Raw genomic sequence first — 13,665 nt, forward strand, 5'->3', positions numbered from 1 at the left:
CTTGCGTTCCTGGAAGATGACTTCTAATAAAATGATGCAACTTCATGAGTTTGGTTGTCGTTGGGGAGATACCGAGTGGGGTTAAACATTGACGGACAAAAGGCAAGGAAGGAACGCAGAAGACAGAGGAAAGATAGAAAAACAGAGAGATATGCAGACCCAGTGACTGAGAGACGGCCAAGTGGTTAAAGTCAGTGAGGAGGATGGAGAGAGGTTTACAGAGTGGGATCCAGATAGAGATGTGGGAGGGGGGAGTGATGAAGACAGACAGCGAGGCACCAGGGGTCAGAGCCATCTCATATCTGGGGTGCTTTCCAGGTTTTGGGGCCTGTGGTCGGAGATGCGTGGCCGGCTCTGCTTTCAGGGAGCACTCTGTGCTTGAGTCAGAACATGAAAACACAGGAAACACCCACTACAGCAGGACACCACACAGGGCACTGGCACAGGGAGCTCACAGCACTGACAGGGGACTGGCATAGGGAAGCTCACAGCCCTGACAGGGCACGGGCATAGGGAAGCTCACAGCACTGACAGGGCACGGGCATAGGGAAGCTCACAGCACTGACAGGGCACGGGCATAGGGAAGCTCACAGCACTGACAGGGCACGGGCATAGGGAAGCTCACAGCACTGACAGGGCACGGGCATAGGGAAGCTCGCAGCACAGACAGCGCACTGCCATAGGGAAGCTCACAGCACTGACAGGGCACGGGCATAGGGAAGCTCACAGCACTGACAGGGCACGGGCATAGGGAAGCTCACAGCACTGACAGGGCACGGGCATAGGGAAGCTCACAGCACTGACAGGGCGCTGGCATAGGGAAGCTCACAGCCCTGACAGGGCACTGGCATAGGGAAGCTCACAGCCCTGACAGGGCACTGGCATAGGGAAGCTCACAGCCCTGACAGGGCACTGGCATAGGGAAGGTCACAGCACAGACTGGGCACTGGCATAGGGAAGCTCACAGCACTGACAGGGCACTGGCACAGGGAGGCTCACAGCACTGACAGGGCACTGGCATAGGGAAGCTCACAGCCCTGACAGGGCACTGCCATAGGGAAGCTCACATCACTGACAGGGCACGGGCATAGGGAAGCTCGCAGCACAGACAGGGCACTGCCATAGGGAAGCTCACAGCACTGACAGGGCACGGGCATAGGGAAGCTCACAGCACTGACAGGGCACGGGCATAGGGAAGCTCACAGCACTGACAGGGCGCTGGCATAGGGAAGCTCACAGCACTGACAGGGCGCTGGCATAGGGAAGCTCACAGCCCTGACAGGGCACTGGCATAGGGAAGCTCACAGCACTGACAGGGCACTGCCATAGGGAAGCTCACAGCACAGACCGGGCACTAGCATAGGGAAGCTCACAGCCCTGACAGGGCACTGGCATAGGGAAGCTCACAGCCCTGACAGGGCGCTGGCATAGGGAAGCTCGCAGCACAGACAGGGCACTGGCATAGGGAAGCTCACAGCCCTGACAGGGCACTGGCACAGGGAAGTTCACAGCCCTTACAGGGCACTGGCATAGGGAAGCTCGCAGCCCTGACAGGGCACTGGCATAGGGAAGCTCACAGCACTGACAGGGCACTGGCACAGGGAAGCTCACAGCCCTGACCGGGCACTGGCATAGGGAAGCTCACATCCCTGACAGGGCACAGGGAAGCTCACAGCACAGACAGGGTATTGGCATAGGGAAGCTCACAGCACTGACAGTGCACTGGCACAGGGAAGCTCACAGCACTGATAGGGCACTGGCTCACACTGTGACAAGGCACTTCTGGGGGAGTCTTGTGTAGAGACTGCAGGCAGGAAGCTCACGTCACTGACAGGGCATTAGTGTGCATGCTATTTGAAGCTATTTAGAAGTGGTGCTGTTCTTACACTTTAAAAGACTTTCCTCTGTATTTAACAATTAATTGACCCACTTATATACAAATATCCCTGTTATATTCATGCTATGAGACCAGACTCCCTGCAGGTTGTCATGCTTTTTAATAAATCAACATGAGAGCTTATCATGGATTAATGAAGCCTCGTGGGTCTCTTCTTCATGGGTACTGGGGAGACAGGAACATTAATGTGTAGCCAGGCCCCCTCTGGCTCCCCGTTTTCTCTTTTCTCCCTCCCTTACCCTCGCTCTTGTGGGGGCTGCTGGGGGGGCGATCGCGTCGCCGGGGGCTCCCGGCGGCATCAGTAACAGGGCGCCGCCATCTTGCAGGAGCTCGCGCATGCGCAGTGTTGTCGCGCATGCGCAGTATAGTGATAGGAGTGTCGGCGGCCATGTCAAGGTTGGCGCAAGGTCGCGTATGCGCAGAAAGCATGCATCAGCCATTTCAGGAGCGCAGGGCCTCCCAGAGTTAGCGCAAGCGCAGGTAGGGCTAGCGGCGGCCATTACATTGTTGCGCATGCGCAGTGGAGATCGCGCACGGAGCCCTAATGCTAGGAAGGTCTGCCAGGTCTGACTACAACAAGGTTGACTACAACACCCAGAGTACTTAGGGGCAGACAGGCCACCTGACGCCAGGGAGCCAATAGGGCTTGCAGCTTCCCCTGAGGATACATTTTGCCTCGCTCAGACAGGAAGAGTCCGTTGGAGCTGGGACACAGACAGGGGAGGGTGGGTATGTGCAGAGAGCAAGTGGCTCCTGCATTAGGCCAGACATCCCCCTTAGGCCCCAACTCACCCTCAGCTTGTGGTTGCTACAGGGACTGCCCCTTAGGTAGGGATACGGTTCTGTAGAACTAGCACAGTGAGGGACACAGCCAGGCATAGTTATATCCTGGCCATTGGTAAAGGTGAATCATCCTCTGCAGTGTCAGAGGCAGAGACATTTCAAGGTGGAACACTCCAAGTGGGAGCCACCCCACGCAGAGGCGGATCGCAACGTTGGATCATCCTTCTGGAGCAAGGGATCTCAAGTCCAATGCATCTGCGGGTCCGGCTGCGGATTTACCCGGCAGGTACCTGCATCATACACCAAGTGCACCAACCCTCATCTCATCTTAGTGGGCAGCGCTGTCTCACACTTGGGTGGGAGGGGGACTTTTGGGACACTTGGGACTCTGGAAGATATGGTGTAGGGTTACGGCCTATGAGGCCCTGTGTACAGGGGTGACACTATGGCGATGTGATGATGTTATGGCTATGTGTTCTGAGTTATCATCTGCATATAGTAAACTGTTTATATATACTCCGATGTATTGGTTACTGTATGTGGGTCCTGTGTTAGGGGTCAGTCTACCCTTAGAATCCTACACAGGTGGAGGCAATGTACATTGTGAGTATCGTTCCAGAGGATACACCCCAGGCTCTCACTGGTGGAGGTTCAGGCCTCCTGTGATCCTGACAGGTAAAAGCACAACACCTGGTAACACATATAGATTCCCTTCATGTGCACTCTATCTGCGATGGGGGGGGGGGGGAGGTGTGTTACAAATGGATGGATCTTTTTCAGTATAAATGCATTTTCTTTGAAAAAGGAGTAAAAAAGGTAATGGGCAGACTAGGTGGGTCAAGTGGTTATTACCTGCTATCAAATCCTATGTTTGTAAATTAAAAGCAGTGGTACTATAAATATAATCTCAGGCTTTACTTATGGATAACTCATGGTAGCAATAGTAAAAAAAAAACAACAACAAAAACGCCTATACATTTGTTAAAGGTTTTCTTGTACGTACTCAATAAAGAAATTCTTTGAGCTTTGCTAGCATCTGTATTTCAACTTCCCTAGAGCCATCCAGGAAACAAGCAGTAAAGTATTTAGGTTATACAGTATTTCTCTGAGCCCTGTAGTTAGACATGCTGCTTAATGATAGATTTCGTTGTAATGAGCCTTGTAAAGATGCCCTGCGAGTCCTTCACCAAGATCCCCGATCTGTGGGACGTTTAGATCAGCCCGGGAGAAGCATTTGCACACACTCACATTAACTGGGAATTCTGGGCATTAGCAGTTGTTGAAAAAGTCGAGGAAGATGGGAAACGCCAGCAAAAAGCTCCATCTGTGCATATCTTTTATCCATCGAAAGTACCTTTGTCTCCAACTTGCACAAAACGCTTTCTGATTTTTGTGTGAAAGCTGGTGAACGCTTACAAGCTTTACGCATAAATAAAAAAGAAAGAAGTACTCGGTTTTTATCACCCTGCGAATCGTCCAATGGGTCCCTACTACGCAAATTACTTCAAATGTCAAGGGAACATTTGCAAAGGAAACAAGGACACGTGCATATATTCTGCTGTACACTGTGTGTGGTATGTTTATAGGAAGAGCTGACTATCTGGGTGTATATATATTATATTTCTGCACCATCTGTGTGAGTGGGTGGATAGTTATCACAATGTGGCGCTCAAAATAATTAGTGCACTTTAAATGGTGACTCTGATATATATCAGTGCAATATTCAGTGCTCGTGAAAAAAAGTATGAAATCATTGATACTGATAATACAAACGAATTAGACAATACTGCACTATTGGATATCTGTTTTCTGTTTCCACATATGTTTGCGCTTCCCTACGACTTTGGACCATCTGTGTGGCCTGCTCTATCCAACTTTCAAAATCATCCTCACTTTGGGGAGTCGAGCTTATTCCTGAGAAGATTCATAGCCTCCTATAGTAATTGTTCCCCTCTGCAGAGTGCATGGGTTTCTCCACTAACAGTCCCATGGCTGTGATAAGGGCCTGGAGGGTATCGGCGGCTTGTCCCATAGAGGAAGTGGGTACTTCAGGGTAGATCTCATTACAGAACTCTTCCAGTGTGGCCCCCTCTTTAGCTGGGAATTCTCTGGTGTGTGCAGTAACATTGCTAGGGCCCGCCACAGGTTTACATCTGCTGGTCCCAAACGGACACCTTGTTCGGGTCAATATCTTCTTCTCACATACACAATACATATGCAGTTTTATTATTATAGCATAATGTTTTTCCTCGAAATCGGGCCTGTCCCCACAGGGGGTCTGCACCTAGTACTCGATTAATACTCGCATCCTCAGTTGTATCTGGCACCGTCAGAAGAAGCGCCTTATCACAGTCTAGGCCGTCTCATGCGCACTAATCCCTAAAAGTGGCTGCGCTCATGGTGAGGTAGGACAAAAGGGTGGCAGAGGCATTATGGGACGACCGTCTTAATGACTTCTGTAACCGTGCCAATGTCTGACCATACAACTGGGGAAACTTATAGTATGTTCCTGTAAATGGGCCTTTACCCTTGTCTAAAAGGCTTCCAAAATAAAGCCTGTCTTTAGCTGATAAGTCCAGCAGGGAGCTGATTCATTTCAGCAGGAGTTAATTGACCAGTCTCCACCTGGCTCATCAAGCCTGCTGCACAGACTGCATGGGATGTCTATCACAGGGAGAGTCTGTGCTGCCAGAGAGATCCCAGGGGAAGAGAGACTCTCTGTTCCAAGGAACACCGGTCCCTGGAACCCCCACAGACACCACCACAGATCCTGGACTGACATGGAGAGCACCCTGCCTACGGGTACTTCTCTTTGGACTGTCAAAGGTTGTAAGAGACCTAGCCTCCCAGCCCTCAGATAGGGACTGCTGAAATGTTAGTCAGTCCCCTAACATGGGGTTAGGCCTGGTTGCTGTTTTCTTCTCTAATTTTGTTTTGCTGATATGAAGCTGGTTTCTGTTTGTTTAAAGCTCCTGGCTAATGAAGCCTACGTTTATTTCTCCTAAACGTCTCTGGAGTTCTATCCTCTGCACACTTCTCCTACAGGGTAAAAGAAAAACATAAATCTCGGCAGTGCCTCCACCGAATGTAGGTGATTAGCACTTTAAAAAAAATTAGGCAAGTATTTGTAATTTGTAATACAGTAATAACTTTTGAAGCTTTTAATATTTCCATGGTAATTAAAATGTGTTGTGTTTTTTTCCCCCGGTTTTTTCCCCCCCGGTTTTTTTTAAAGAAATTGTGATGGATGTAATTATTAACGAGATAAAACTTTACAACAGTGTAATTAACCCCTCTAGCTTTAGCTCTCAGACTTACAACTACCGCTGAGGCTGGGGCGGAGTCTCTGGTTACTTACTGGGCCACATGTGGCCTACAGTCAGACAGCAGGAATAATACAAACACATTATGGGTAATTCACTTAGTTTACTATACCCTTATTACACTCAGGCACCTTGTGATCCTCAGCAGAGGATCACTACCCACTGTACACATATACAGCACAGTCCCCAAATAGCGCTGTGCGGGTGTGAGTCAGTGGTGAAGTAGACACTCAATCCTGGGTATGTTGGGTTATGATGGTGCCGGCACACCGTGGGAGCTTGTGCTGTACTGAGCCTGTTGAGAGTCCTACAGAGCGTGATCTCTTTTCCACTCTGGAACTGTAGCTCTCAGCTCCTGTCACCACGTGCACCCTCTCTGCAGGCCTGGAACAAACCTGCTGTGCATAGGGTTGCCAGTCGGCTTCTCCAAAAATACTGGACTCAATGGTGAAAGGTGCGTCAGGTCACTATGTCCAGGGAGGAAAATACTGGTCCAGTATTACAGTACCTCTCATTTTCTACTGGACAGAGTATCCAAATACAGGACAGTCCAGTTCGATACCGGACACCTGGCAACCCTAGTGTGCACACTGTGGGAGCTTGTGTTGTACTGAGCCTGTTGCAGGCCTGTTCTTCAAAAAGGTGCTTCGGTGCCACTGTGTATTTTATAGCCGTTCGGGTCCCCTCCAGTGACGCGAGATCTCTTTTCTACTCTGGAACTGCTGCTCTCGTCGCCTGTCTCATGTGCACACGTGCACGCTCTCTGCAGACCTGGAACCACATGGAAACGTTTCAATCATCCTTAAAGTGAACGTTTTATTTTAGGAAACCAATGACATTGATAGGTTATTTATTTGAGCTACTAGTCGGGACAACAAGTTTAAGTGAAACTAATAAAAACCTTGGGGAAAAAACAGCAGATTATATTGGTATTACTCATTATCCGTGTGTATCAAGTACCTTCTTAACTTTTCCTTTTTCTTTATGTATTCCTACTGCAGATTGTATGCAGTCTCGAGCAGGGCCAAAAACTCACCAGTAATTTGATACATTGATTGTGACAAATCATATTACTAACGGTTCTCTACCTGTTACTCCCTTCTTGGCAATGTGATGCAGGTCACTCTGGGGCTACTATTCACTAAAAGGTGGTACACTTTAGCACACCCTATCCCAAGTATGAGCAACTCCATTGCTCGAGGGCCACCAACAGGTCAGGTTTTCAGGATATCCCTGCTTCAGCACAGGTGGCTCAATCAGTGGCTCAAGCAGGGATATCCTGAAACCTGGCAGGTGGTCGCCATTGAGGATTGGAGTTGCCCACCCCTGCCCTGACCCCTATTCAAATATATGGGAGTTAAGATGTGCTAAAGCTTCGCACCCTTTAGTGAATCTGGGCCTAAGTGAAAAGGGATTGGGACTCTCCTGGAATTCTGCAGCAGCATCTACTAAGGTGAATTTGCAGCACATTGCCAGCGTTGGCTCGTGCATGGATCAGAATGGAGCATGGGATATAGGACAGACAAGTTAAACTCCATTCACTGCCAAAGGGGCCTGTTACGCATTGTTGAAGGCATTAAAGCTGCTCGGTTTTCCAGTTACAGGCAGGCTACACCCCGAACTAAGAAAAAATGTATTTCCCTGCAAGGTAACTATTTGTGTATATATATATATATATATATATATATAAAACAAGAACAATATCTGAATATCAATAAAGAAATTAAGTGAAATCATGTCAAGTAATGGAGATCCTGTGTGTGATGTCATGTTCAGTTTTCTGCAACTCTCTGCTGGTCACTTCCTGTGAGAGGGACCATTTGCAGGAGGAGGTGTCTGAATCATTATATTATTATAATATATCGTTTTCCTATAAATCTGAGTTTCTTTGGCAGTGGTGTATGGCCAGTATTGTAAGTATATTTGCTGCACGATCATTTAGTGCAGGGTGGCCAACCCATGGCCCCATGGGCCACTTCATTTGGAATGGATCTCGTTCATCCCCATCCCCGCGTCCCATCCCCCATCTTCATGTATCAATTAGGAGCAGTGGCGGACTGGTGTACGGCCCATTGTAGGGTTTTAACGGACGCTATAGCTCTAATAGGGCTTGCACTTGTAGCCCCTTTTAGGGACTACTTCTTTAGATAAAGGGCTGATGGCCTTAACGGGTTAATTGGGTGGGCTCACTCTGGTATCGCCCCTCCACTGTATGTCTTGGGACCAGTAATGTCACTATAGAGAGTATAGCTCTACCCTATGTTCTAGAAGCAGGTTCTTCAGAGTTCTGACTGGGGTCCTCACTGTAAGTCCTGTAAATAGGTTTATGTGTATAGTCAAGTGTATTAAGATGTGTCCTGTCACCAATGTTGTTTTTAGTTTAGGAAACGTGTCCTGACCTAAGTAAATGCCAGTACCGGAAGGTTCTCTGCACATTCTTGATCACATAGGTATGGATAAAGTATGCAAAACATAATAGCGGGTTGCTAACTCAGGAACCCAACGTGTATGCTTTAATGGCCCACTCGATAAGTGGTGGAACATTATTAAACCCAATTTATCCTTTACTATGGGTAACAAGTTTAAGTACCTCCCCAGAGGTGATATTGTTTGCCACGAGTTTCTGTCAAGTAACCAGTATGTCCGTGTCCGTGAAGCATTATTCACGGCTGTCAAACAAAGTACCTTTTTGTTTATAAAAGTTTGTGGCGCCCATCCTTGTTATAGTCACGAATCCACGCCCACCCTTTGGCCCCTTTGGCAGTGAATGGAGTTTAACTTGTCTGTCCTATATCCCATGCGCCATTCTGATTCATGCACAAGCCAATGCGCGCTAGCGTGTGCACATGGGCTACAGGGAGACCGGCGCTTCGCACTACAAACAAGTTTGTATTTCCCGCGTGACGCCAGTTCACGTGAGCGATTCGCCCAATGAGGGAAACCAGCTCCGTGACATCACGGTCGCGCCCCCCGACACGCCTCCCTGTCGCCTCTGCCTGCAGGACAGGAAATATCTCCTGCTGCAGGAAAGTGTGCGCTGCGCCGAGAAGCGCGGAAGCTAGCGCGTTCTACTATGGACACAGCCTAAAAGATCATGCCATTTGTACTTGTAGCTCTCGCGCCATGGCACGGACTATAATCGCTGCCTAAGAGGGAGAGGAGCCTTTAAAGGGGGGTGGGGGGTTGGAGGCTATGACAAAGATCAGATCTGCACTAGCCTGAGCACTGTCAGGACGATCGAGCGTTGCCGAGTGAACACGAGTGCATGTGGTGAGAGGACCAGAGGATCCAAGTCAGGACGCGACCGGGAGTTAAAGCGTCGTCTGGAGGGAACCCTCAATGGCTACAAGGTACAACGGTACCAAAGCAGCCTTTCCGAAGTACAGGCCAGCAACACGTTAGTACCCACCGAGCTCCCAGGATTGGGTGACTCACTCACTGCTGACACTGATTGACGCCCCGCGGAGTGTTACTGTTGAATGTAATGTTTTATACCTGTGCATGGTATGTATAGGGATTCTCTGCTGAGGGTATTGAGGCTGACCCAGGGCGTACATGAAGCCGTTGTACCACCCTATGTCCTCATTTCCCGCTGTCTGACCTTAGGCCATGTGTGGCACATTAAATATCATTAGGGACTCAGGCCCCCACCTCAGCACTTACTATAAGTCTGAGGGCTAAAAGTAGTGGGTTACACATGCATCCCTACACACATACATATACTGACAGATGCCGAGCAAACTGACTCTCTCTGCAGCCACACTCACAGACAGACTGCCATGGTTTTGGCCAGTTCTCCTACGTCTACCCAAGATTTTGGCAATCTCTCAGTCATTCTGGGAGACTTGGTCAGCCTGAACTTCTGGGGCCCACCAGGAATTTCCCCAGGTACTTAATAGGCCAGTCTGAGCCCAATTACCACGACAAAGTCAGTACGGTGTTGCTTAGCGTGATTAATAACGCGGAAGTGATGAATGAAAAGGATCAGTCTAAGATTCCCTGCTCTAGCGTAAGCAATGAAATAATAATAGGATAAGCCACAGGTTCCCCCCCACCTCCTCCCTTCTTCGTGCAAAGCGAAGCCACGGAAACTCCAAATATTACATTCCCCAAATATCTGGAGTTGTGGGGACCACCCCTGCCTCCGAGGGTTGGGGGGGGGGGGAGTGGAGGAAGAGAGGTGTGTGGGTTTGAGAGTGTGGTGAGTGGTGGTGGGGAGGGGGGCTCTTATTTTTAGAAGAGCTTTATATAGAGACTGGGAGGGTCACATGTGGGATCAGGGAGGGAGTTTGGCTGGAGCAGAAGCTGAGTAGCTGCGTGGCAACGTTTGATGTGGTTGGCACCAGAGACAGGGAGGTGCGGGGGCAGAAAGTTCAAGGACTGGAGGGGAAGGGCATTTGGTCTCCATCAGTGTAGCCACAGAGAGAGCGGCCGTTGGTGCTGTTTAACCATGTCAGTGCTGGATACACAGCCTCAAAGGGGTTAATGCATTGATTGTTCCAGTGGGAGACAGGGGGAGAACAAGACATAGAAAAGATAGCCACACTGGCAATGAATGCATAGGGGGTTTGGAAGGAAACAGAGGGAAATCCTTTACTTTGCCATTGGACAAGGGAACGTTTCTCAGGGAGAAATCTGGAAAATGTATCGTTTTTCTTCTAAGTAATAAGGGTTTTACCTAAAGAAAAAAGTCAGAAACGGCGTCGAGAGAGAAAAGATAGACAGATAAAAGTAGATCCTAGGTTACTGTATCTTATTTTTATGCTTCTGCTCCAGATTACAATGGGCAGTTTTAGTCAGACCTGGATTTGCTAATCTCACGGCCTAGTTCAGTGCATCCACCATAAATTACATCTGGGGGGAATGTGGCCCCACTGAATGCGCAGGCGATTCTTTCTCAAAATCTTTCATCTTCAAAGCTGGTACGTGAGACGGCACAGGATTTATTAAGAGAACAAGATCCAAGGTAGGGGGTCATTTATCAGCTGCAAAACTGGTGCAAAAAGATAGCACAAGACCTATAATAATAATATTAATAATAATAATATTAATAAAAAAAATGGAAAAAAGTCCCACTGAAATCAATTATTTTTTTTTCCCTTTCACAAATCCGGTGCCCTTATTTAGGACCAGTCTCGTAGCCGGGAGACTTTGAGAAGTGGTGCTCTGTGACAATATTTTCTTACATTATAAATCTGGTGCTGTTTTTTTTGCAGCCCTTTTTGCCATTGAGAGATGGGTAAATAAATGAGACACGTGCAGCGCTATCGCTGGGATTCACTGCGCCCCGACACGGAGCCTCGCACAGGGACACCGCAATAACTGTGTTTGGCTTGAGCGGCAGATAATGCTGGGCCAGCGTGTAATACGCTGCATCGGCGCATAGTGAATCTCCCCCTATAAAGCGTGATATTTAACCCTTTGGCCACCAGGCGGACAAGGAATGCACTGAAAAGCAGCCAACGTGTTAAAAATGTCGACACTTAAAAAAATGATTTATATTTCAGAAACATATAGGTGTTAAGGAATCGTATTAAAATATCAAGTATTTTGTTCTCATTTTGGAAATAATAAAAACCATTGCTATGTGTGAGGAAACAATATTTTATGTATTAAAAAAAAAAAACGCTATCAGTATGGGCTGGAACAGGGGTCCCTGTCCTGGAACAGGATTGCCTATTTCTGTTTCCCCCCTCCACTTTCTGCAGCTCTGCCTGCTAGTCCTCTATTTGGATGTAAGCTCTCCCTGCAGCTATCACCCCTAGTGCAGGTGGGAATGGATACATTTAGATACTTCCCAATTCTCCAGCCTGCTAGAAGTTGGTTGCCTTGACAACCACTTTAATTCCCCTGGTTAAATGGACTTTTCCATACTACGCTGTCTGCATTCACAGGTAGCTTAGCCCTGTCCCTATTCCTGTGTGACAAACATTACACACTTACTTTTCTTATCCAGCAACTGAGTGAGTACTGCCATTCTTACTTACTCCCTTCAAAGCAATCCGTGTGACCGTCCCTTGATACAGAAGCACTTCACATAGAGAAGCCCTCTCTACCCACACAACAACACCCACAAGAACCCTTCATTTCTGTGACTCCCTCAATAAAGTTAAGAAAAGACAAAATGACTTGTTGGGCTTTCAAAGGGGGATGAGTCCCGCTATCTGGACATACTTATATCTACAGTAGCATATACCCTGTGGCTACAGAATAGTCCCCAGCTGGTCATGTTTTCAGGATATTCCTGCTTCCGCACAGGTGGTGCAGTCTTCGACTGAGCCACTGATTGAGCAACCTGTGCTGAAGCAGGGATATCCTGAAAACCTGACCTGTTAGTGGCCCTTGAGGACTGGAGTTGCCCCCTCCCCCACCCCCGTGCTGGACCATACTAATAAACTTTGAAGATAGTAAAATAAAGGCACAAATCAATAAAGAGCTGCCTGTACCCCAGTAATGATGCTAATGTAGCCCACTTTCCCTAAGCTAAGGGAAATACGCGGGCAACTACGTGGGCTGCTGTACCTGTATCCTCACAGGAGGCCTGAGCCTCCACCTCTGGGAGCCTGGGGTGAGCTCTGTCTCCTTGCGTGCAGCGCCTCCACCTATGAGGGATCCCAGCGTTGGCGGGATAACCCCTCACAGGAACCAATACAACAGTAGTAAGCAATACACCACACAATGTATATAACTGATCTTTACTGTACACAATACGAAACACATATATCACACAATACTAGGTAACAGCAGTATAGTGCAGTGACCCCAAACACTGAGTGGTTTCCCCAAAGTACTGAGGGAGCTGTGTCACCAATAACCCCTGGGGTCAGTCCCAGCAATCCCCCCCAAATGTATCTTAGCGCTACCCCCTGTAAATGTTGGTGCACATTGGGTACCTGTCTGGGTACTTCAGTACCCAGTTGCAGCTTGCAGACCGAGACTGAAGAAGGTCCCACGCAGCGGGGCCTCCGACAGTAAATCCCCTCTCGCCTCAGGCTCCAGATTCTCCTCATGGTGTGAGCTCCAGCCAGAGGGTCTCACACAATGTCCCAGAATACTGAGATCACTGGACATCCGTCCACCGGCGCTGCAGTACTACTATAGTACTAAATGGTATGTGTCCCTATCTGAGGCCTTCCCTACAATACTCCTCTGAAGTGGCTCAGGGCCTAGCTGGGGCCAAGGGGGCATGATCTAGGCCTAATCCATGGAAGCACTGCTCCCTGGATGCTACCTTCCAGGTCGCTGCCTCCGTCTCCTCTAGTTCGCGGGTTCTTCGTCAGAGGATATCCTGTTCCTCCAGGCTGCAGGCAGTCCATTGGCTGCCTCAGCCCATGTGGTATCCCTCTCCCCCCCCTCCACCCTATAGGATTCTGGGACTTGTAGCCCCACTGTAGTCCTTGCGGAGCCTATCCAAAATGGCCACCACACCCATTGCCACTGCGCATGCGCCAAGCTCCGGAATGGCCGCCACGCTGTTCCCCCTGATCGCGCGGGGTCCCGCCGGTCAGAACGGCAGATTCCCGCACCGGAGGCAGGGTAGGGGATTCGGCTACACTAACAAATGTTTCTATGCATCATCCGTGCAGTACAGATTTCTACTTGAAAACGAGAAGTAACTTGCAATATATTACTTCCTGGTTAAACATTTTTTTTATAAAAAAA

Source organism: Ascaphus truei, chromosome 3 (assembly GCF_040206685.1).
Source record: "Ascaphus truei isolate aAscTru1 chromosome 3, aAscTru1.hap1, whole genome shotgun sequence".
NCBI lineage: Eukaryota > Metazoa > Chordata > Amphibia > Anura > Ascaphidae > Ascaphus > Ascaphus truei.